This window comes from Temnothorax longispinosus, chromosome 7, assembly GCF_030848805.1.
Source record: "Temnothorax longispinosus isolate EJ_2023e chromosome 7, Tlon_JGU_v1, whole genome shotgun sequence".
NCBI classification, from domain to species: Eukaryota; Metazoa; Arthropoda; class Insecta; order Hymenoptera; family Formicidae; genus Temnothorax; species Temnothorax longispinosus.
Window position 1 is genome coordinate 11,994,098 of NC_092364.1, and position 26,672 is coordinate 12,020,769.

At 38.9% G+C, this 26,672-nt stretch overlaps 1 long non-coding RNA gene across 6 annotated transcripts in view; it reads right to left on the reverse strand.

The window, feature by feature from the left end:
• Positions 1 to 1,898: 1,898 nt before the first annotated feature.
• The window catches only part of LOC139815596 (uncharacterized), a 35,424-nt gene continuing 10,650 nt past the window's right edge, over positions 1,899 to 26,672 (reverse strand). Inside the window, exons 2-4 of one of the 6 annotated variants that reach the window (XR_011732770.1) lie at positions 17,188 to 17,251; positions 3,769 to 4,440; positions 1,899 to 3,667 (exon numbers count right to left, since the gene is read on the reverse strand). This is a non-coding gene — a long non-coding RNA (uncharacterized lncRNA). Of the gene's footprint in view, positions 4,441 to 17,187; positions 17,252 to 26,672 lie in introns of all 6 variants that reach the window. The other 5 variants (XR_011732769.1, XR_011732766.1, XR_011732768.1 and 2 more) reach the window with 5 other exon arrangements.

Here is a 26,672-nt window from a genome sequence, read left to right on the forward strand (position 1 = left end):
GAGAGAGAGAGAGAGAGAGAGAGAGAGAGAGAGAGAGAGAGAGAGCATGCACATCATACTAACTTCTGTCCGTCATACTTCGCTTTTGTCTATATCACATTGTATCTTTGCATCTTGTAACTGCTATAAAATTGTAATTGCGATATTATTGTAACTGCTGTATTACTTTTTTGCTTGGGCATAATAAATTACATCTCTCTCTCTCTCTCTCTCTCTCTCTCTCTCTCTCTCTCTCTCTCTCTCTCTCTCCATTCTCTCCACTCTCTCCCCTCTATGGGGCAGTCCATTCCACGCCCTTTCCTAATACATCCCTTCTTCCCTACCCCATCGTACCTTCATTCCGCTCGCCGCGCTCTCTCTCTCTCTCTCTCTCTCTCTCTCTCTCCCTCCCTCCCTCCCTCCCTTTTTCCCGTTCGCCGTCATGAAACGATTCCACGAGCGTTGCGAGCGATAAGTAGAACGGCACCCATCATTCCCTATTTCGCAGCCATTATTTCGCAGCCATTACAATACGTTTATTTCCATTCCTCTCTCTCTCTCTCTCTCTCTCTCTCTCTCTCTCTCTCCCTCCCTCCCTCCCTCTCTCTCTCCACTCTATGGGGCTGTCCGTCCATTCCACGCCCTTTCCTAATACATCCTTTCTTTCACTACCCCATATTTATTTACAACAACTCTTCCCTTCTTTCTCTCCTGCTGTTGTCTCATGTATCCTTCCTTCTTCCTGTCATATAAAATCAATTTAATATGCACACGCATATATATCGCCGACGCTGATACAGCTCTGAGAAAAAATACCTCACGTATAAAAAACGCTGTCATTTACCCCTGATATTATATGATGGCTATGATGCTCGTGAGTTTGGTCACATTTTATCACATAGGATACTTACTACCTAATGCTTCCCAATTTCCGGGCAATTTCCATCTAAAATTTTAAACCCGCGGATTTTCTTTCTTTTCTGTTTTGTGCGCGCACGCGTATACGTGTGGTTCCTCTTTCTTAATTATTTTATCTTGGTCTCCTACCATCTCTATTCCATTTATATTGCCCTCCTCGGGGAAGCATTAACGAATCCTTTGGAGCGTTAAGGATCATATATACATTAAAGATCAGGTAATCGAGTTCCGTTTGATTAATAGTGCTGCTACGCAGCAGCTGACGCTAGCGGGCTGATCCGCTCTATTCATATTAGACGCCGTCTAATAGAAAAATTTTTAGATGAAAATCGCCCGGGGATTGGGAAGCAGTAAGCAATACCATCAAACTCGCGAGTATAATATTAGGACCGTATGTCAGGATAGAGGTTTGCCATTCTCGCCATTCCCTCCAACGCAGCAGCATTATATTGATCGTCCTGCTCTGACGGAGAATCGACCTCCGTCATGACATTCTGCCCTAATATGTTGATGCTCGCGCTGTGAGTTTGATGGTTACACTACTATTTTATTGCTTACTTAATGCTTCCCAATTCCCGATTTTCATCTAAAAAATTTCTTATTAGACGGCGTCCGAAATCTCGAAGTTCCGGTTTATGTAAAATTTTCTAAAGAGCATTTTCTAAAGAGTTTCGAGCGTTAGGACCTTTGTGTTATATTTTAATTAACCGGTAATAGTCAACCAGACAACGACTCATACGAGTTCTAGTACGTACTCCTTTTTCGAGCGATATTAATTTATTTAAAGAAGCAATACAACATTGCTAGTGCCGGGAACTCTTTAGAAAATAGTATATCAAGATATGCTCAGAACTATTCGAAAAATATCTTTCCCCTTCTCTTATAGAGAGGGCTATTGGGCAAACCGGGCTTAGGCCTGGGATCCCAGTAGTCGAAGATTTCCCGCGTAAAAAAAAAGGATCTGAACAGAGCAATACAAGACACGTATTTACTACAACAAAACGACGATGATCAAAGGGAGATTCAATGGTCTGATAAAACAACCCTCCTCCGTGTTCACGACACAGCGCATTTGCATGAAAACTGCTGATTCCCCTGACCTTCGCGGTCTATTTATAGCGTAGTCTGTTGCGTGATGCACTCGTGCGGACGCTTACCTGGCCTTTTTCTTTATTCCCACGAGTCTGTAGGATCGTGTCTCTTTCCGTAGCCGTTAAGCGGTCGGACAACAAGGGTGCGACGAAACAGCTGAACACGGAGGCGGCAGCCCACCGGGCGTCCGCGCATTTCTTCCAGAAAGAGGACTGTCTCGGCCTAGGCTTCGGTATCGAGGTCCTGATAAAGCCGCGCTGATGAAGAGGCCGACAACGATAGCAGAAGTGAGAAGCCACTACCGTCAGTAGTGGTATATACACAGTTGGAAAATTTGTGTTAAATATAACATAAATCACATGTCCAAAACGGTCCACTCAAATTTTTGTGTTAATTTAACATAATATGGATGTGTTAAATGGTAACATTAATACTATGTTAATATTTCAACAGAAAAAAAATGTAATTTTGATCGTGATTTGAAGTTACGTGCTCTAAGTTGCTCTATGCGATCAAATGTGTTTTCATGAGTGTTTTTGACTCTAGATACTAGAGTCCCTATATAAGATGCGAGACGCTATTTTGTTACAAAATATCCGCAGTGGCCAGACTCTTATATAGGGACTCTAGGGGTATCAAGCTAGTATATAAATAATATATATTAACTTTATTATATGTATATTATATAAAATTTAATTACATGCGCGATTTATATTTGATTGTACTTTCCGAACGTTTCTATCGTGAGGGCCATTCTACAATACGTCGCAAACAATGCGTTGCCAGTCGCGAACAATAGCAAACAACAGCGAACAATAACAATCTATTCTCTCTACGTAAACGCGTGGCTAATATGAGATCGAGAAATACGAAAAATGACCGTCAACGACCTCTGAATAACACTCGTTAATAAACGCGGATACAATCAATGCGCAATGCGCAAATTACGCTACAAATTTAATGATAAAATGCGGGATAAATTTAATTATGACGGCTGCGAAATTAAAAATGCGAAGCATTTAATAACGGGAGGAATTCTTCATGATAAAATAACCTGTCCACGCGACGGTCAGAGGACTCGCGTGGACATATCTAATTTAAGTAAAAATATCTCATTCTAAACAAATATGTAATTATATTAAGTAAATAAGTCATTGGCGGTATCTAAATAAATATTTTCTTGGATCTAAATATTTTTTTTTTTAGTGTACCACTTATAAGTAGAATATTTTTTATGGCCAATTCCAGATTAATTTGCGATAGAATTCGGGATATGTGTCAACAGGTACCGTTATGATTTTATTTAATTTGTTAAATTGTTGCGCATATATTAGCGCTTATCCACCCCCCTTCTCTCGTATGAAAAAACATCACATTCTATTGAAGTTATTATATTGATTAAAACGTTTTTGCGGTATAACGCAAATTTTATGACATTTTATACAACATTCCCTTGATGCTGAAAGTATATTTAATGTTTGCATTTTTAACATTCATGCACTTTATGCATTTAAAAAAATTGAACATATCAATAGGATACACGATAAAATAAACGCTAGCGTATTTACTCGCATGGTGAGGTTTCAATTATCAAGCATCGTTAAATCTGTTCTGAAGGGTCGAGATTCTCGTTGGTTGATCGATATCTTCTTGAGGCCGTATGCCAGAGGAAAATCCTCTAGAATCAAGCGGGAGCCGCTAAACAATAGAATTTTTGTGGGGGTGAAAGACTAGTGGACACGTCATTTCTGTGTCTTTCTCCCTCTTTCTCTTTCGTACCGGCAATATCGTATCGCGCGCGGCGCGAATCACCGCGTTGCTCCGCCGCCGTGATGTAGCACGCATATCGTACCGACGTGTAATGCATGCGTGCACTGCCCATAATTATGTTGTCACGCCGCGGGTGTTCAATTTGTCGGGCGCATTTTCGCCGCCCCTAACCACCTTCGTTAGGCACCGCCGGCGCCGCGCCGCTCTCTCGCGCCCCGACCATCTCCTTCGACTTCACCTTGTCAGAGCCCTACAATCCCGCCGTTCTCACGCTGGCGAAAATCGTTTTCAGCCGGCATCTTCTCCCCTCGAGCCTGCATGAAATCACCGCGATAATGACGCGCCACGAGATTTCGACTGTCTATATTCATTTTGCTCCTCCCTCTCCTGTATACAGCGTCACTAATATCGCGGGTTTCGCGTTATTAATAATCGCATCTACAATAGCTTTTAATTAACGGACGATGCTGATACGCGTCAGAATCGAGTTAGCATGCAGGAGTTTCGTTAAACTAATAAAAGCTTGAAATTACGTACGTAACTAAGCATCGATATGTTGCGAGACTCGGAAACTATGGCCTTATCGATCATTGCTCTTGTAGCTTCGACTGTCTCTCCTTTTGTATCGCTCCATCGCATAACCAGTCTCACATTTGCCAAAATGTTTGGATCCTTGTTAATCTGGAAGAAATTTGAGAGTTAAGGCCCGGGAACATAGAAAAATTATTAATTTTATGTTAATTTTTTTTCTACGCCGCGTGGATCGCCAGTAACCCACATATAGTATATTCATTTTGTTAAATATAAATTGTATTCCATAATAATTACAAAACTGAAACAATTATTATTATGAGGAAAAAGGTAATGTACGAAATGCAATGCGAAGCAAATTTATAGAACATTTTATTAACATTAACGCTCAATGTTGAAATTTAATATGAAAATATTTATTAATAATCAAAAGGTCAAAATATCAACCGGCTAAATTGAAAAATTTGGTATATGGGTTACCGGTGACACACGATAGCACGGAACGTGTTAATTTTAAGAATCGTCTGTAAACATTTATATATAGAGTTAAACGCATTAGTTACGTATGCATTCGTATATCATGATACAATAGTGTCTAATAACAAAATATTTGCATATTCGCAGATTTGCATATGTAACAAAATATTTGGGAAATTGCATCTCGAAATTGAGGCGAATTCTACGCCTCTTTAGTCCCCATGGCCGACCATGTTCCCTTTACCGACCTTTTTGACATGAAACGTTGTTTACGAGGCTGCCGATTCAACAACACGTTCATTAGTGGAGTGGAAAAATTCCGGAATTCGTGCAGTACAAAAGAATTATAACGTGCAGAGTAAGTACAATAGTTAGATATATTTTTTTTCGCATTTCTTGCCGCACGTCACCATCCACGCGTATTCTTAAGAGTGAGGTTAAGAATTGTCGGTCGCCTAAATAGTCCGTATTTCGTTCAAAATCCTTTTGTAAGGAATAATTCGAGCGCTAAATGGTTTGTTACAGTTTGATTGCTATATTCGAAAAAAAAAATTAGTCAAAAACTGCCATTTTTTTTATTTATTCGATGGTCGAGGTTAGACACAGCAAAACGCCTGCATGTCCCCAGTACCGTACACGTAAACGTCAGTATCATCGAAGCTGAAAAAGAAAGGAAACACTTGGAACGAGAAGAAAAGGCGAGGAAAAGGCAAGAGCAGTTAAAGAAAAAAAAATGTCAAAGTAAAGAAAGTTAGCTAATATAACTATGTAACATTCATCCGGTTGCAATGCATCTACTTTTAAGATATATCTATTAAATAGCATACATTAATTATATCTATTGTATTGTGGAGATTGTGTGTTATAAATAAATGTAATATGCATAGTATACGAACGAAAAGCATTTCGAGATATTATGTTACGATTATATAACCGTTCAATATATATTCCTTATTCTTTACATATCTGATCATCTATGAATTCTCTTTATCGTTCAAGTCAGCGATAACCTCTTTGATATTAATTGTTTGATATCATCAAATTAAAATAAAATACCTTTCCATAATTTATGTGTATTTTTTATATTTATCATTGATTTATGTTCATTTTTATGTTTACTTTTTGTTTGAAACCTCCGCCTCGCATGCTCTGAAAAAAGGTAATCGGTAATGGGGACATGCCCGGTCGGAATTGGACACAGCTGGTCGATAGAGGGGGCACGCACTAGTGCGCCTTTATTCTTCTCTATCTAGAAAAATACTTGACGGAATGGATTGAGCCTACGATTTTTGGAAAGTGCATGGATGAAACTATCCACCAGTATGAAACTCTTTATCAAATTTATTTTCGTCACGCTTGACAACGCCATTCTTTTGTTGGGTCGGCCTTATAGGTGTCGGCCATAGGGACATTTACCTTACGTATGATGAAGTTCGATCTGCGTTACAATAAATGCGCGAGAATCGTCTCTGATTCACACGTGTTCACCGTAATGGTCGCGGTTACATCAATGCATACATCGCTAACGTTCTTGTTTTATTTCTCGCTGTCCATTCGTATATATGTATATGGCTCACTCGGTATATCCGGCTCGCGTCCACATCCTGCGCTCGCGATGTCGTTATGCAAATATGAATTCCAGCGAACAATAGTTTTCCGAGTAGAGTCGCACTTCGCCCGGCGAAGCCAATTTACATGCCTGGCAATTCGAGCTGAAATTATAATAACCGTCGACGGCGGCACGGCCGTTGAAAAGTTCGCACGTGCAATAAATCCTTTTGCGGGCCGCCGTCGCGGTCGCATTGTGCACGAGCGTTTAGAGACCAGATTTGTGTATCGAACTGTTTCCACTGTAGTCGCGCGGCGGAACAAATATCGAAGTGTGCGTGCGGCACGTGCGTGTGTAAACGCGGATAGACATGACGGTGTATGAAAGTTACCGATTAATATTAACGGAACTCTGTCAGCGGAGTTCAAATTGCGCGATTTCACGAAGAAAGTATTCGGCTCATTCACGATGGAGACGCAGAGATATCTCCCCGATTGCACGAATGCAATCTCGAATTCTCGTACGGTTTTATACGATACAATCTGAATGCGCTGTCACGATTGTTTATTATCGATTTATAAATCGTGAAGCAATTTACGTAGATAATATTTTCCAAGTGCGACAAAATCTTTAAGAACTTTTTAAATATTTTCAAATTTATAAAAATCTAAAATCTTTAAAAAATACGAAACAATTTTACTAGGGATTAATTGGAAAATTACCAGTTTGACATTCTTATTTTTTTATTTGATACTATTTGTCGGGCCAGGTTATTCCTATAGGATGTAAACGAGATAATAATTTACGCGATGGAATTCGTACCTAATAATTATATCAATACCATAGATCGAGATAAGACATTCCGTAAGGTGCATTATAAAATTACACGCATAAATTCATGGTTTTTCCTGTACAATTTATTACCGCTATATCCAAAGTGGGAAAGGTTGCCAGTATAAGAAGGTTCGCGATATGTTGTAATTATCTTGTACGATAAATGTACACGTTCTAAAGCACACGCGTGCTTCTTAATAGAGAGAAAGAGGATGAACGATAGCATTAAACGCGTATAAGGCAAAAGAATCTGACGGCTTCGTTATAATCATTCACACGAAAATTAAGTGTTTGCGAAAGGAATCACCGATGTAGAGTAATCAATTAGCTCACGTCAAACAAGATGACACAGATTATTGATATAAATAAATGATAGAACCATTAAAGAATAAATTAGCATAAAATATGTAGATACGTCGGTAAAATAAAATTTAATCCCATTTATCAAACGATTATTGCGGTATAACGTGATAAAAATTCCGTTAACGATAAAAGTGTATTGAATTTAGTTTTATACCCTTTATACTTCATGCACTGCTTTTATAAATTAAATATATATCAACGCGATACACGATAAACGATAGCGTTGCGTGAGTGAATTTGTGCAGTTTTAATAGGTAGGCAAAGCATCGTTCAAAACGGTTCGATAGAGGCGTTATAACAAGAAATCCTTTCGTTGGATATCTCGTGTTCTTGATTTGCAATAATCTATAAACATCAATAATCTGATTTGTAGCGTGATTTGTCGATCGTATCCGTATTCGCGCGTTCACGATTGTCAATAACCGTTAATAACCCGCGAGTATCATCACTTGAAAAATTTGAAAAATAACCGTCAACGATCTACGAGCAACACTCGTAAACAAACGCGGATACGATGGGCAAACGTGTCACGCTGCAAACATAATTATTGGATGTGAGGCAAATTTGATTACTGACGGCTACGAAATCGAGAGTGCGAGGCATCCATATAATCCGGGAGGGATATGGCGCCTCTTTGAAACAGTTTACGAAATTTTGTCCCGTCATACCGCAATATCATTGCTCGTCATTGACTTTGATATTCTTCATATTTCAAATAATACCCGCGCGTAAATCTGTAAATACGCGGAGAGAATACATTTGCGGTAGAATGAAACGACGAAATCTAATATTATTGAGTTTCTACTAAATTTCGTCGTTTTATCAGTCATTTTCATCCTTTCATCTCCCGCGTTCCGGCGCGGTGAAAGTTTGGCGTTCTTCCTTAATCCGCGGCTCGTTAAATCGACTTCTTTTATCAAAGAAGCCAGGTCAACAGTAGCGACGTTGTACGCCTTGCGACTTGCGCGCCTTATTATTTATTAATAGAGAAGGCGCGTGCAATTCACATGCCGTATGCGTGTGCGTGTGTGTATATTGGCCGCGCGCAAATGGATAATTATGAATACGATTTACGCGCTTAGAGCCTAGAGAGCCTCAAAGGGAGAGAGTGGCCGACTGGGTCACGTGACCGCGTCTCTTCTGATTCGTTCGGGTAATGAAGAGTCTTGACCAATCAGAATATCGCAAAAAATTAAAAGTTTGTACATATATAAAACTGTTATAACACTCTGTGTTGTTATAACTTGACTAATGGGATTTTTACAATCCAAGAATGATCGACTGTAGTTGGTCAATTTTTACTGCTTACGTCTTAACGCATACTTTTACGGCTATTGTAGAATGGGCTCATTAATATCCACTTGATTCTTCTCGCACGCGACAATAATTTCCGGAATGTACGCTGAACGCCGGCGCCGCTTTATTCTCTTGTATGCACCCTCGAATATCGTTTGTCGTGATAGGAGCGACGATGGACAATTCGCATAGTTAATGTGTTTTTAATAAGGGAGCAAGTAAACAAACGTTCACTTAATTTATGCAAAGTATTAGAGTTTGTTTACTTGCTCTCTTATTAAAAACTCATTAACTATGCGAATTGTCCATCGTCGCTCTTATCATGACGGGCGATATTCGAGGGTGCATACGAGAAAAAAAAGCGGCGTTACATTCCGGAAATTATTGTCGCGTCGATGAGTGTATAAAATCGAAACGCGAAGTATATTCGAGGAGAAAATCCGCTTGATTCTTCGCGCAGTCGGAGGTCCGATTAATATTGTTGCTCGACGCTTTTATATTATACTTTCCTATTACTGTCGACGCGGTATTTATCCCCGAACGTAATGCCGCGCCGCTTTACTTTCATTCTACATTCAGTTATCGTCATGATAGGATCGACGTTTCGCACGGTTCATAAGTTTTAAATAAGGGGTCTCCCTTATCCAAACAAGACAATAAGGAAACAAATGCTCACTTCATTTGACGCGAAAATCGAAACGGGAACAATTCGAGAGGAAAATCCGCTTTTGATCCTTCTCGCCTCCGGAGGCCGGATTAGTATTGCTCGGTTTTATACTTCCCTGTTACTATCAACGGTGGATATTTCATCCCCGAACGTAATGCCGTGCCGCTTTACTTTTATGTACTTTCCTCGTATTTGTGGTTGTACGGGGGGCTGACGGAGGGGAAGGAGATCCGGCGGAATGAATTATCGAGGCTTTTGGAGCGAGAGCGGGGGAAAGGGCAGCGAACGACCCCAAAGGTGCGATTTCATTTGACGCTAGAAACCAGCGGCAGCGTCAAGAAAATATAGTGGGGGAAGAAGTTTCGTTGAATTTTGCGGTACGCTAAAAAGTTGAGCCGAGAATCGATATCCTCCCTCCACCGCGCACCGCGGGAATCCGGAGACTCCGTGGAGCAGACGCATATACGCGGTGGCGCGGTACGATGTCCGATTCCAATAGAAAAGTTCGTTTTCTAGAAATTCGAGTTAGTGACCTTGCGTTTGTTTTTAGATAATAAATTCTCTTATTGAATGGCGGATCGTACATCGGACGCTCGCGGACATGGGATGAATCCTCTTTATAAGTTTACACATCGGATTGCCAGCCAATTGTCTGTGCATGGCATCGCGTAAACTGATAATGTCAACTGATAGTGTCATTAGAGACGGTTCATAGATATCACGTAACTCGAATTAACGCGCATTACACGATTAGCGAGCAAATGATCCTATACAACAGACAGTAGTTCTCTTATTCTGAGAAGCGTCTTACTGATTACAGTGCGATCGATGAATCGTATATTGCGTGTATGTACATTTAGCATTTAGCACGAAACCGTGCCTCTCGATCATGCTATGCCATTATTGCCACTTCAGAGTTTCAGACTGGCCCCTCGACGTGATCCACCGTTACATCATTGCTCGTTTGTCACACCTGTATATGATGGGCTGTTAATACGATACGTCGCGTGGATACGAGTGGGCGCGCGCTTCTCGCTCGACAATTGCATTTTTTAGCTTTCGTTACTGCAATCACCGTCGCAATATCGTTGTTTCACGAGGGAAAAAAAAGAGCAACGCTTTATACGAGAATTGAAAATAATTCGATTTTGTAGAAACTGCATTGTTCTGCCGTTACTTCTCTGTTTTTTAGTTACTTCTATTCTAATTTTATCACACTTCCTTCTGAATGAATGACGTGCAATTTATGACGATTGCGGAAAAGAAAGTTGTTTTCTTTCACTTTTTTACGAGATAGAAGATTTAAATCTTATAAAATCAGTAGGTATAAGCTCGATATGTAAATGAGGCGAATAGTTTAAAGAAATAATATCGTTTAACTTTTGTTTAAGCGTTTAATTTTTGTTCTCCCTGCTCGCTCGGTTCCGCGCTTCAAATTACACCTTCATACGTATGCGTGAGTCGATATATTCGACGCATTCCTGCCGGCGCGATGTGTGTGCATGCATTGTCATATTAAGTAATATGACAACGCATAAAATATTTTTTTTTTATTATTTCACTTTTAATTGTAAATAAATAACTAATAAAGTAATGTAGAGTTCATTACTTTATTAGTTATTTATTTACAATTAAAAGCGAAATGATAAAAGAAAACATTTTCGTAATATTCTCATCTCTGCGCCAATATACTTCCTCTTCGGATCGATGAATACAAACGCATCGATATACTTTGGGCATTGCGAGGTTTATGCAAATCATGCCTATTAACAGTCACTATCATTGAAACGAAAATAGACAATCGTGCGTGTCTGTGTCGCAGTTGCGACAGCGTTAAAATTCGAATCAAAGGTTAGTCATTTTTTAATTATACATTAAAATAAACTATTTATAGCCAAATCGATATTAAGACCATGCTTGATGAATTAAAGGAAAAGCAACAGTGTGAAAGCGCGTATAAATAATTATTATATACCCTGATAACTAAATGCTAGCAGAATACCGGCAATATTCCAGCAGATCCAAACAATACGCAGCAGAGCGTCCTCATTAAGCTTATTTTCTAGCAGCACGATCGATCTGCTGCCACATTGTAATCGCAGAAACATAACAGAAACCGTCGTTTATGTATATATAGGTCGATTTAATTAAAATTTTGGAGCAATATTAATATTAATATTTCGTCTCTGGAATATTATACGCGTCCCTACAGCGTAATAAAAGACACACCACTTCAAATTTTATTATCTATTTCAGTAAATGGATTTTTGCTACGAAGTAGTAAGACCTCTCTCTCTCTCTATCTCTCTCTCTCTGCATAATAATAACAGCATTTACTCGCCTATTCCGATGATCCGTTACTACGAATAGCGATAAATGAGGCAAAATAAAACTTTGAGAAATATTAACATCGGTCGTATTAACATCGCATAATATTTAACTTTAGCTTAACTCACTCTCTTTCTAACTCTTAAGTCCTCTTAAGTCTTGTGGCCACGATGCTAGAAATATCGCTCCAAGATCTCGGACGGAGAAAGAATTAACCAATTACATTAATCAATTGGCCGAATTGTTTAAATGTAATTTGTCAACTCTTCCTCCGTCCGAGATCTCGGGGCGATTTCTAGCATCGTGGACACGAGGCTTTAGAAAGAGATGAAGAGTGAATTAAGCTAAGATAAAATGTTATGCGACGTTGGTGCTACCAAACCTAAATGTTTTATTATGTTACGGCTGAAAAAGATTCGGTGAAATCAAAACTTACGAATTTATATATTGTATATGCAAATTAATAAGTTGATTATTTAACAACTATTGTTGCTCGATCATTGGCCCTTTTCCTTTCAATTTTTAAAAGTTTAGATTATATTTGGCTTGTTTATAATATTGATTGATTGTATATCATAACGGTCGTGTTTTCTCATGTATTATTATTTGGTTTATTTGTGATAAGTTCGACAACATATATTTATATCATCAAATTTTACTCAGCTATCAGGAAGTTTGGCGCAAAAGTGCGCAACAATGTTCTTATTCTCCGAAAAGAAATGCTGAAACATTCTAAATATTACCTATATAAATATAAAACATTTTCGATATTTTTTACGCGATATATATTGCAATAAATCGGACGACCTTTCACAATCGCTGTCGATGCTTTTACAATCGCGTACACGCGAACGGAAGACACGCGCGGACAGATATCGTGTGTTTTCGTTACGTACAATCTCCGCAATTTGTCTTATCGCCCTGAGGCCCTTTCGGCATAGCCGCGCGGAGCAACAAGTATGTCGAGCGCAATTAACACAAGCGAGAATGCACGTACGCAGTTGCAACGAAAACTGCGTCTATCTGAATATTACATGCGTCTCCCTCTCTTGCTCTGCAATGCGTGTTTCAACTGCCTCGGCACGAAAGCACATATATTATCGCGCCGAGCGTGAGAAAATGTTTTTATGCACTCCAACAAAAACGCTCAAAGTTTAAAAGTAGAATTGATGCCCCTCTAATAGTTATTAGTCCAAAAATAGTACGTGTTTATTTTCTTTTTTTTATGTAGCTCGAAAAGCTTTTATGCAACTTATTCGCAAAACAAATACTGTTCTTTTTATAATGTTTATAACAAATTCCCGATAGCTAAGAAGAAAAATCTCAAGTGTGTGAAACATTCAGCAAGAAACTGGTCTTGCGATTTGGAGAATTTATCTCTATAACATTAGATATTTTCCTAAAATCGAATATTTATAAGATGTGGCACGTAATGCAAAAAAAACATGAATCGTAACGCGACAAAAGACATGTACATACACCTCACAATTCTTTCTACGAAACGTATTTACATATTTGTATACGCAAGAGAGGAGATGCATCTCCGTCCGGTATATCCAATTCGCCGAACAGGCGCGCAGAAATCGAGGAGCCGCGAGCCGGAGCGAACGGGCATGTTTGCGGTTCCGTGGCGGACGTGGATAACGACGTGGACGGAGATAACACATTAAAATAGTACGCTGGTGTACGCGATAACACATACTTATAATATGCTGCGAGACGTCGTTCTCCTCTTGGCGATATTAAATCGCATTAAACGCAGCGATGCCGAGCGGTGGCAACTTTTGTCGACGCCTCCCAGAGACGCCCGCGTCAAAGTTTGACTAGCGAGATTTATCTCGTTGCTTTAAGGCCGGTTTTCACACGCAATGATTGGTGGCGCCAGGCCGCGCCAGTCGACTAACGCCAGTAAAAATGCAAGTGTAAACACTTGATACAAACTGGCGCTAGTAATGTGGCGTTTACTGGCGGTTATTGGCCAAAGCATATAACCTCAAATTTGGAGGTTATATGCTTGCTGTCATTTACTGTGTGTTTAATAAATGTTAAATATTTTCCATAGTATACGCCAATCACTGTGTAAATACTTGTGAGTTTGCTAGTTGGTTCTGGCGCCAATGAATGCCAGTCAGTTGGCGCCACTAATCATTGCGTGTGAAAACCGGCCTTTAGGATCAGTCTCGCTACGATTAAACGAATCGACGATAAGATGTAACATCCTCCTTCGCGTTAATTTATCGATAAAATTAATTTATATGTACAATGTACATATATATTTCTAATTGTTGTATAATTATAATATAAACGACTGTATTGAAACGCGAAGTTGTGTAGGCGAAGCTAATTTTCACGTACGCAGCCTACCTCTCAGACCGTAAATTGTTAGACAATAATCTTTAAATTATATATTTTTTTAGTTTATATTTTTCATATAAATAGCTACAATAAATAAATTAAATGATAAACTGGGAATTTTTACTAATAGAAATAACACGTCGATGGTTCTTAATGGTTATAGCTTATAGTTATTGAGAAATTTCGCGACGCGACGGATTGACAGATTGGTCGTTAAATATAAATATATTATATAGGCTCCCGACAGTTTATAAATGACGGAACTTGTATTCATAATTGCAAATTAAATAGCATCATCTTAATATATAAGAAGTATCTTACCATTCTCTTGAAGAATTTGAATCTTATCTTTCTCTTCATATATACGTTCTAAAAATAGCCGCGGAATATTATGCGGTCTTCGGGCATACGAGGCGTAAAGCAAAACGCGTTCAGCGAAGGTCGCGCTTGCCCGTTCCTTCCGTTTGTCACCGCTATAATTCGTAAGATTTATTACGTTTCCTGATATTTTCGCGTTGAAAAATCCTTATCGCGCTGCTTATTATTAAGATAGATGGATATTTTTAAATATTTTTTATCGAAGCATCAATCACTTCTGTCCCTCGCACGTGCAAGCCGCGTCGTAAAAGAAATTTATGCTGCTGCGAGAATTTTACATTATGTCGCGAGATTTTTTTTTTTTAATATTGATACATCGTAGCGGTGAAGGTTTCACGAAGAACAAACGAGTTGCCGCGTGAGAAAAAAACTTTCTATTAATAACGACGCAACAGGTCTTTCGCAAAAAGACCTGTAACTGATACGCGAGGCAAATATAAGTCGATAAAAGGCTAAGAATAACGTTGTTTGTTGAGGCATACCTATATATTATTTGTGCATTACGTCTGCCTGGCAGTTTGGATTAAATTATTTCTGAATGATAAAGTAAGATTAAGTATGCGTAAGTTAAACATGCGAGCGTTCTTATGCCGAAATTATTTGCTGCCAAATATTTATCGTACAGAAAACTATTACTTCATTACGATAACGAGTATAATTATCTAGCACAAGAGAGAGCGCAAATGAATATACCACACTGTAGATACGAAGTAGAATAAAACTGGAAAAAATATAAAAATTACATAACGCATCAGCATTGAAAAGTATTCAAATAGGTAGTAGGTACTCTAAAAAATGTTTAAAAGACACCTTTATCCGTATCTCTCACATCTGCAGTGTATAAATATATTAATCGTAAAATTCTCTATCAAGTATAAATTCATTTCTTATATCTTAACAGTAAAATAATTGAAATGTGAAACAGCATGTACAGCTTTTGAGAAAGAAAAAAAATGCGATAGAATAAACTTTGTTCGTAATATATTATAGTCTATCAAGCTATCTTTCTAAAATATTCTGTAAAAAAATATCGAATAAAAAAAATTCCAAGACTATATTTCTTCGAAATTTTATGAAAATCTGTTTGACAATCTTAACACAATATGATAATGAACGGATAGTCAAATAGAAATGATATAAATCAGGAATATAAAATTGTCTGGAATATTGTCTAGAATATAATACGAACTGTTTTGTACGAGCGACATTTATTAAGGGGGGATTCTCTTTTTTTTTTCGCTAAATTTATCGCTTTTTTCTAATTTTCTGGTGAAGAAACTATATAACGGGTCAATGCGAAATTTGGCATGTGGATTTATTTATCTCTTATGATTTTTAATTTTTTTGTGAATAGATAAGAGATAAATAAATCCACATGCCAAATTTTGCATTGATCCGTTATATAGTTTCTTCACCAGAAAATTAGAAAAAAGCGATAAATTTAGCAAAAAAAAAAAAAAGAGAATCTCCCCTTAAAAAATGTTAAACTTATAGTTTGAGTCAAAGTACTTTCGCCTTCTGATGCGGTATCCGTTTCCGCTGGAACGGAATTCGACGCAAAAAATCGAATTATGGAGAGAAGCTGTGACACGCGCTTGGCATGTGTTTACGCAATCCAGGGTCAACACTCGCAGTACATATCGTTTTAGATAAACAGCGATCCGTTTCTCTTCTCTCCTTCACTCTCTTTTATTGAACCACGAATACGTTTAAATGTACTCGATCGAAAACGCTGAGTCAATGAGAAAGAGGCGAAAAGAAAAAAGAAACATTATTCCATAAAAGTCGCGACGATGATGTACCGACATTTAACCGGAAAAAAAAAGAAACGATTGCCTCTGCCAATCGGGTTTTGTATTGCGCGTCTGTTTCGCGCCAGGATTAACGGAGTCGGCGACGAAGCGTGCGTGATACATTCGGGCCTGTTTTGTACACGTGATATGTATATAAACAACACGCGCTAATACGGCGCGGCGGTATGTATTACATTGCAAGGAAATAATTGCAAAACGATAGGCGGATATGTAGTACAAGATGCGTGCACGTGTGGGGCCTCGTCATTATCGCGACTGCTCTTTGAGTCGGTATGTTTTGTGCCGATGCAATATCTCAGGTTACTACCGCAAACGAACCCGGGTGTGGCTTACAATTAGTCACTAAACATCTGGATGCTTCCTCCCTATCTTACCTGCATCCGCCGGCTACAATGACTCGCGTGGCTTTGATCTCGAAATGCGAGATGCATTATAAATCAAATCGTTAGATTTATGATTTTTATATTCCTGATTTATATCATTTCTATTTGACTACCCGTTCATTATCATATTGTGTGAAAATTGTCAAACAGATTTTCATAAAATTTCGAAGAAATATAGTCTTGGAATTTTTTTTTTGATATTTTTTTTGGATAGTCTTGGATATTTTTCGACAGAATATTTTAGGAAGATAGCTTGATAGACTATGATATATTACGAACAAAGTTTATTTCTATCGCATTTTTTTTCTTTCTCAAAATTTGTACATGCTGTTTCACATTTCAATTATTTTACTGTTAAAAAATATTGATCTCATTAAAATGTAATTTAAAAATAAATAAAAAAATAAAAAAAGCGCAATTAAAACGGCAGTTAATAATAAGTGAGGAGCTTACCTAAATAACATCGCAAAGCGACGAATATGTTCCCTTCACGGTTTCAGCCTGGATGTCAAGCCACCTGTAAGATGTAATGATGTAACAATTAGAAATGAAACACGAAACTATACGAAACATATATTACAAGTTCGATTAAAGATGGAAACAAAAACGCACGGACAAAAAATGATATTTGCGTCTTTTTATTACGTCACCAGACGCAAAGTATGTTAACAAGTTTTTTTTCTTTATTATTAATATTATATGATTTAGTACTTTTGTATTTGTTTTAATAAATATGCTATATACTTTATATATAATAATTCAATATAATGTTTTTTTCTTATATATAACTTGTGCAATTATTTGTCTAACCTATTTCTTTAATATACCTCTCACATAGTTTCACCATCTCCAGTTTACTTAACCAACCGATTATTCCATTGGAATTAATCAATCGCATTTGTCATTAAAGCAAAATTAACAAATGCGATTGGTCAATTTCAATGGAATCGACCGGTTAAATTAACCGGAGTTGGTGAAACCGGCCCTAAGGATGAATATTTGACTCCAACTGTAAAGTGATTGTTCACTCGTAACAGTAGAGTGAAAGTTTCACTTTAAGAAAAGGTGAAAAATTCACTCTGATCGAGTGAATTATTTTATCTATAATGGAGTTAAACATTTACTCCAAACGAGTAAAACAATCACTTTACGGTTGGAGTCAAATACTCACCCTTATGAAAAGTGCAATGTCACTCCATTACGCGCGGCAGTATTATGACTATCGACCCGAGTGAATTTTAACTCCTTTTGAGTTAAATCTCACTCGAAAAAATTAGAGAGTAGGAGTGAGAGATGCTGCAAGAAAAATTGAATCGATTGTAAACACGTTGCCGATAGATCCGATCGGTCCTATAAAAACATGTTGCAGATTATCACGTCCACGACGGCAAATCTGCTATACGATTGATAAACGGCGGACGAAGGGTGGTTTGTGCGGTGATAAAATTCCGCCCCCCCCCCCGAGACATTGTGAAAATAGTGGACGCGTAATCTATAATAGGGTGGAACTAAATGCTGGGATTAAACATACCGGTTTGGCACGTGTCGCGTTAATGAATACCATGTTACACGTCGCTCGCCGCCCTCCACAGCCGTAAATGTAATCACGCGCGTAATTGAGGCGACACTTACGGATTTCCAATCGTGCGAATCATGCGAGCGAGCTCGATGTACACAACTCGAAACATTCAACGTAATCTATACTATTATTATAAAGCAACAGGGTTTGCATTTTTTTTGTTCGCTATGATCTCGGAAACCAATGGACCGAATTTTTACCAAACGTATATGAAATAGGGGTAGAATTTCCCGGGGAGTGCTATAGGGTGTATAGTTTTTCGTTACCGATTTTCTGGAAACCGGTTTTTCTAATTTCTTCAATTTTTCGGGAAATAATTGGCCGAATCTCAAAGAATTATAGATCAAGCAGGGGCAGAATTTTTCGGGGAGTGCTATAAACTGTATAATTTTTCGTTACCGATCTTTTTGGAAGCCGGTACGGAAATTTTTTCAATTTTTCGGGAATTTATTGACCGAATCTTAAAGAAGTAGTGGTAGAATTTTACGGGGAGTGCCATGATGTGTACAGTTTTTGTTACCGATCTTTTTGGAAACCGGTTTTTTTAATTTTTCCAATTTTTAGGGAAATAATTGATTGAATCTCAAAAAATTATACATGAAGAAGGAGTATAATTTCCCGGGGAGTGCTATAAAGTGTACTATTTTTTGTTACCGATCTTTTTGGAAACCGGTTCGGAATGACCGAATCTCAAAGAATTGTACATAAAGTAGGGGTTGAATTTCCCGGGGAGTGCCATAAAGTATATAATTTTTCGTTAGCGATCTTTTAAAAACCAGTTTTTTTAATTTTTTCAATTTTTCAGGAAATAATAAGGGGGGAGGGGGAGGGGGGAGAGAGGGAAAGAAAGAGAGACTATTTGCGTGTCTTAATACACATGTTCTCCGGGGCGAAGCCCGGCGAGGCATGCTAGTTTACAATAACAGCCGCATTATATGCACGTAATAATATTCTTTTTATTACTCACTAAATTATTTTTCTTTCTAATAAAAAAAAGAATGGGTTCTCCGAACTGCAATAGAATTTAGAATAAAAAATCTTTTGATAAGCTGCAGACGGACAAACGGAAGGTTATTCTTCGGTTAAACTTAAATCTTATTTAGCGAAATCCTGAAATAAAACGCAGTTACCGAGGTATATTTAACCTTTCAAAACACGCACCTTAATTAAATTGTATCGGGAAAAATTATTCCAGTTCTCACCAAGAAATATCGTCACCAAACGCGCTTATTACCGCACACTCCTATGTAATGTAATTTAAATGATTGCATTCACATTATAGCGAGTATAATGTCACGGCATTGATTCTTGAAAAAACGTTTGACGTGACCGTAGGTACTTGTTCAGGTCGGTTTACTTCTTCCTTCTTTGTTTTTTATTGGCTCCTGCCACTTTCCAGAGAGCAATATGGCCAAATTAGTCCACTGATTGTGTATGTTGCTTGAGAGGGGTGCTACTAGTATGCTGATATTGGCGGTATTGCCACTTGAGATGTCTGTCTTATGTAGAAGGGTATCGAGCGTTGGAGGAGGACAAAGAGTGGGGGAGATGAGAGGCTCAGGTCGGTTTACGATAGTTATGCAGATATATTTATTCTGTCCCGGGATAAATGATCCATAGACTATCTAAGATAACGTACAACTTGATTCTGGACATAAATATTTACAGTAGCAGCTAAATCTATAATAATGCGCGCAATGTTCAGACTTTGGATATTCGACTAACAGGAGAATAGAACCGCGCGACAATGCGCGGTTATCGATCGGCGCGGTCGCGGCGGCGATGGACCATATGTCTCGAGATGCCTTTCAATTTTATTCTTGTTTATTTTATGTAAATATTACGAAACAGAATCGTGAGAAACTTTCTAGGCGGCATCGTTTGCTTACTTAGTCCTTAATAACTAATTTCCCTCTAAAACGATGCAAAAGGTTATAATACGGTGAAAAAAAAATTATTTTTAAAAAATCGTAATTTGCATAAAATATCATTAAAACGAAATAACGTATACCAAAAGAGATATCTCAATATTTAGTTATCGATATGTTTAAAACTGCAACGATCAATTATGATAAATAGAAGTGATTAATTGTTAGGATAGAAAAAACCGAGTGGATAAGTAATACAAAAAAATATTTCCATGAATATATCTGATCCTTATTATCTACATGTTGTATATAAAGAAAAAATGTATGTTCAAGAAAAGCTATACGTAGAAACAAAAACAAACTTTATATCTTTGCATTTTATCCATTACGCAACTTGGCTAAAATTGTAAAAACTCTACTGCGATTTTTATCTGCTGTATTTCCTGGTACAGTAAATAATATTTTCGCCGTGCGTTCGCAGTGTCGTACGAAACTCGCAGATCGTTTAATAATTGTTCGAGTTTATGTAAACTCTATTATCTTTGTATCAGAGCGGTAATTCAGATAAACGCTATGACGATTATACAGCGAGAAGTTTAAGAATAAAAAAAAAAGAAAGTTTTACTTTACGCTACCGAATACTTTGCTAGAAGGAAAAAATTTACAGATACAGAAAAATTGAAACGAAATACATTTTACGCATCCATGTCAGTAATCTAAAAGAATAACACAGGATTTTCGTGGAGAGAATTGCTCCTTAGCCGCGTGGGAGACGACCACGTCAGTCGAAGATGCAGAAAACGCAAGGGAATTCACTATTCTGGCGCACACGGTGCATCAGATAAAAGAGCGAGAGAGAGAAAGAGAAAAAGAGAGAGAGAAAGAAAGGAAAAGAGAGAAAGACGAAGCCGGAATCCAGATATAGACTGGTTATGGGTAATAGTTTGGTAGGTTGTAGTGGTAGCGAGCGGCAGGACCGGTAGGTTTGGTTTACTTCAGGTTCGTTGCGGCCGGTTAGCTACTCTCTTCTTTTTCTTCTCTTCTGTCTTCTTCCTCATCTTTTTTTCTGCCGCCGCCGCCGCCGCCGCCATCATCTCCTTCTCGTTCATAATTTTCTCCCTCTATCTTTTTTTTGCGACGCTTCTTTTTAACGCCAAAGGGAAGATGTAACAAAGTGCATTCACAAAAGTGACCGCGCGTCGGTGCGTTCGCCGAGTGTGTTTGCGCCAATTGCGCCTGACACGGAATACTTTAATATTAGATACATTATATAAAGTGCGACTAATAACGCGATGAACCGCGGATTGCATTTCAGGTGAACGAATATAGCTCGTCATTCATATTTCTAAGAACGATCGGTCGCGTATCGCTGACGAATCGAGAGTAAAGGCGCTGCCGCCGCGCATTACTCGCCGAGTTTGTCATCGCTCATTCAGGTGGACATGTGTTAATCGGGGGACGACGGATCGCGGGATCGCCGATACAATCCCCGCGTGAACGTCAATTACGTCCAGCCGTTTCATCGATGTAACGAGAAACTCTATACTCGTCGGAATCTCCAGCGTCAAAGGCGCACGATATCCATTATTATTGTATTACGCCCATTGCGTAATCCCACGCGTTTAATGCTTTTTACGCGGGACATGCCTCGTACCCGCGAGAGTAAACCCGCGCATACGTCAGGAAGGGGCGGAGGGGGCTTGGGTCTCGAAGTGGCTCGGCTGATTTCGCAAGTGCTCGGATTCCGCTCGTTGCACTGGCAGACATGCTGGCAGCGGCGGGCCTTCACCGTGGTAGTGCGAATCAAATCGCGTGCGTGTATGTGTGTGTGTGTGTGTGTGTGTGTGTGTGTGTGTGTGTGTGTGAGAGAGAGAGAGAGAGAGAGAGAGAGAGAGAGAGAGAGAGAGAGAGAGAGAAAGAGCGCGCTCGCGCGCGTACTGGTCGCATTGGTCGCACTGGTCGCACAGCGGAGCGAAATCGTCCACCGTCCGGAAAACTGGTTCTAACGGAGTTTTATGCCGAACGAACGGTGGACCAGTTCTACCGCCGCGCGCCGTCAATGAAGCGCACTGTACATGTCACGCGAATGCATCGCGGCACCGCGCTCGAGAAGAGTTCTCGGGACACGCACCAGCCGTAAGCAGAGAGCCAGTCATTGGCCGGATAGCCAATCGCGTCACGGACTCTCTCTCTCTCTCTCTCTCTCTCTCTCTCAGAGAGCCAGAACTCCGAGATTTCGTACAACGCGCTACGTCTCATCCATATACCCGCAAATGCGTCTTTCTCAAGCGATAAAAATTATTTAAAAATGGAAAAAAAAAGAAAAAAAAACAATGTTTATCGCCAGAACTCTTCCTAAAACTCATGTAAAACTATAGACTTTTAAAATCTGACAAATACCGAAAACTTTCGCAGGACAAAGTGAGACGCTGCGTCAATCTGGCGTTAATTCAGTTTGCCCTGTCGCGTTTTCTGGCTTTAATGGCCAGAACTATTTATTTAAACTATCAGGAACTCTAGAACTATTGAAAAAAAAGCCAGAACTCTCAATGGTTTGTGAGTTTCCGTAAAATGAGTCGCCAGCTTCACACACACGTATACACGCGCCTCGGCTAATGTATGAGATTTTGCATCGCGCGTCGCTCCTCTCCGCGAGCCTCTTCGCGCGTATTTCCCTTCCACTCGTACCGCTCCCCTACCTTCCCCTCTCTCCCCTCCTCCCTCTCTCATTCTCGCTCTCTCACTCTTTCTTTCTATCGGACTCTCCTCATTGCAAAGTGCCGTAATATTCTCCTGCCGGAGTTATTTTCGTCGCGCTCATCCGACCAGCTCTCCCGAGGCGCAGGCGGCATTGCACGGGTTGCTCTCTGCGCATTGTCTAGAGGCCCCTCTTGTTCGCTTGCCGGATTGAGTAACTGGATTTTCAGGCTAGAAAGGCGATCGCAAAGCGATCTTTCGGGCTTTCTTCATTTCTCGCTTCCGTCGCCAATTTCATATGCACACCGTGAGCGAACAAAAACCCGAAAATAGACTTCTTTTAAGTAGATATTTATCAGACTCATGTAAATCGTTGAGACTTAACAGTGCCTTTTAGGATTTAATTTCGTAATAATTTAATATAAAAAAACTTGTACTCATTTTGGCAACATGCAATAATATATTATCGATACTAGAAGTGATATGATTTTAAGAAATTGTATTTTTTTTGTAAAACGGATAAAAATTTAACGAATCAATTTCGAGTTGGAGACAATCATGTTTATGTCACTTTCATCCACCAACATGTTGTGAATTGTGCTTATTTTTTTATGTCTCCGTTTTCATGTACGCACTTTATTTCTAGCTGCCTTTTTGCCCCGATTGATATCCAAGGCCATCCCTTTTTATTCAAGCAAAGAAGCAAAACATCCATTCATCCTCAACGAAGCGGTTAGATATCAGCATGACGCGTATTACGAGAAGTACGAATCGTATAACGCAATCTTTTGAAAGTTTCTTACAGCAAACTTACTTACAAAATCTATAATAAAATTAAGTGACAAACGGTGACCATCTCACGAAAGACGAAGATTATATAGCCTCCTCTGGGTTCCCGCCGCCACAAGGGATGGAGATATCATCATCCTAATTAATATGATCTACTGTATCAAAAGGGCGGGTGTGATATATCACACTTTTGATACAATAGATCATATTAATTAGAACGATTAGACGATATCTCCATCCTTTGTGGCGGGAACCCAGAGGAGGCTATATATAATCCTCGTCTTTCGTGAGATGGTCACCGTTTGTCACTTAATTTTATCATAGATTTTGTAAGTAAGTTTGCTGTAAGAAACTAAATTGCGAACTCATGTATGTTTATAATTGTGTTCTTCGTTAAATGCTGAAGATGGTCCAAATAAGGGACCGAAACGTTCGAACATTAAATACAGAATAAATATTCTTTCGCATTGTGAACCGCGGATGGCTTTTAATTAGCCCGTTTTCCTTCCGATTGGATTTCCAACAGAGCCTTACTTAACGAAGATGAAATAAATTTAAACATTATACCGTAGCAGAAATTCATAATTTTTATACGCACACAGTGCAAAAGGATATAAGCTCTATAATTTATAAACTAAATTATAAACTTAAATCGTAAATATTTAACTTCAGTAACTTTTCTCAATTGTACTCTATATATGTGTACACGACACCTACATCTGGTATATTCAGAAGTCGCTCCGCTTTGCAGAGAGACGAGAGGAGTTAAAACACATCTTTAGCTCTTTAATCGTGGCCTGAATGAAAGGAAGAACATCATGATCAGTCGAGACACAACCTTATTCGTAATTATGCTCACGGTAAGTACATCGTCGTCAAGTGTGCGTGAGTGGCACTCGTTACTTAATTCTTATATGGCATTCTCATCAGTCATTATTCAATCACCCTTACGATTACGCATTGCGGTAACTTTGAACCTACAAATTATCGTGCAAGGTGCAAAAGTGCTTCTTTTTTACGTGTTTCTTTATTCGCAAAATGTGGCGAGTTTATTCGTCCAATTCCTATATAATTGGAAAGGTTTGTTCATCACCCATATCACGCATTAATTTATTCGATGGCAACATAGAAAAATTATGCAAATAAAATCTCATTCGAACTCTTTTTTCAGCGGATTATTTGTTTCTTCGAAAACGTTAAGTGCGTGGTAAAATTTTCGACATTTGTACGATCTTAATCGTTCCGACGGGGCGCACTCGCAACGGATGGCCGGAACAGTAGATAGATGCAAATAAGACCAATCCATTGACCGATCAAAAGATCCCATTTTGATCCCGTCACAAGTAATGTAATAAAATGGGATGTGTTGATTGGTTGACTTCTGATGACGTGCTCAGTGGAAACTCAGTCTTATTTGCATCTATATACTGTTGCAAATGAGACTGAGTTTTCACTGAGCATGTCATCAGAAGTTAACCAATCAACACATCCCATTTTATTACATTACTTGTGACGGGATCAAAATGGGATGTTTTGATCGGTCAATAGATTGGTCTTATTTGCATCTATCTACTGTTCCGGCCATCCGTTACGAATGCGCCCCGTCGGAACAATTAAGATCGTACAAATGTCGAAAATTTTACCACGCACTTAACGTTTTCGAATAATACGCTGAAAAAAGAGTTTGAATGAGATTTTATTTGCATAATTTTTCTATGTTGCCATCGAATAAATTAATGCGTGTTATGGGTGATGAACAAACCTTTCCAGTTATATAAGAATTGGGCAAATAACTCGCCACATTTTGCGAATAAAGAAACGCGTAAAAAAGAAGCACTTTTGCACCTTGCACGATAATTTGTAGGTTCAAAGTCACCGCAATGCGTAATCGTAAGGGCGGTTGAATAATGACTGATGAGAATGCCATATAAGAATTAAGTAACGAGTGCCACTCACGCACACTTGACGACGATGTACTTACCGTAAGCATGATTACGAATACGATTGTGTCTCGGCTCATGATGATCCTTTCATTCCAAGTCCCAAACCGTTGTTTCGGCACGCGTGCACGTAGCGGCGCAAACACGCGTGCCGTTGCGATGTCGTATGCGTATCGCGGAAATATCGAACGCGAATATACTAACGCTTGATTGTCTCGTAATGCGCAACGTACGATACCGTTTAACAGTGACAAAATCTTATTCCTTTTCTTTCCTCCTTTTTTCCGTAGCACATTTGAAAATGCCTCGCTACTGATATACTTTAGCACCCCGCGACGCGGTTAAGGGAATAAAAACATATTTGTCCATTCCACATACGTGCGCTACGTTCCGTGAATAAATTTCGTCTTCAAAGCTGGCGCCCGCCTTTCAACGCGCAGTCCAAGCATTCCAACATGTGCGCGTACATAATACTAAAAAAAGAGGGAAAAAATCACTTCTACGAATTCTTTCGGCTGTCCACGCAAATCTGCGTATCCATTCCATTCGGGTAACGCGCGTACTTAAAAAATCGATTAACGTTACGCGCTAAACAAATTAAAACCCCTTCACAATTGTATGCTCGCAGTAATATTGTAGTAACATATTATAATCACGCGTAATTTGTGATCGCTTTATTAAATTCCGACAAACGGTATACGGTAATCCCGATATACGGTAATCGAAGCAAATATACTTATCCTGCATACCGCAGGACAAGTATATATGCGGATATTGACAGGTTAATGTTACTGTATGCACACGATTTAATCCGCCTCACGCAAATATTTGTGTATTAATTAAGGGTCGGAATATGTTCGCTAAATTTCTCCGATACTTCGGGTGCCGAATGCATTAATATACGCCGGATGCATTCATACTTGCAATGATATGCAACCCCACGCATATGCAAATATTTAATTTTTCACTGAAGTAGAAATTCATGAAAAAGAGAGAAATTGTAATAATCTTTCTTTTCCTGCGAAATTTCTTTTATTTCTAAGTCCAAAACGCGTGATTTTATTC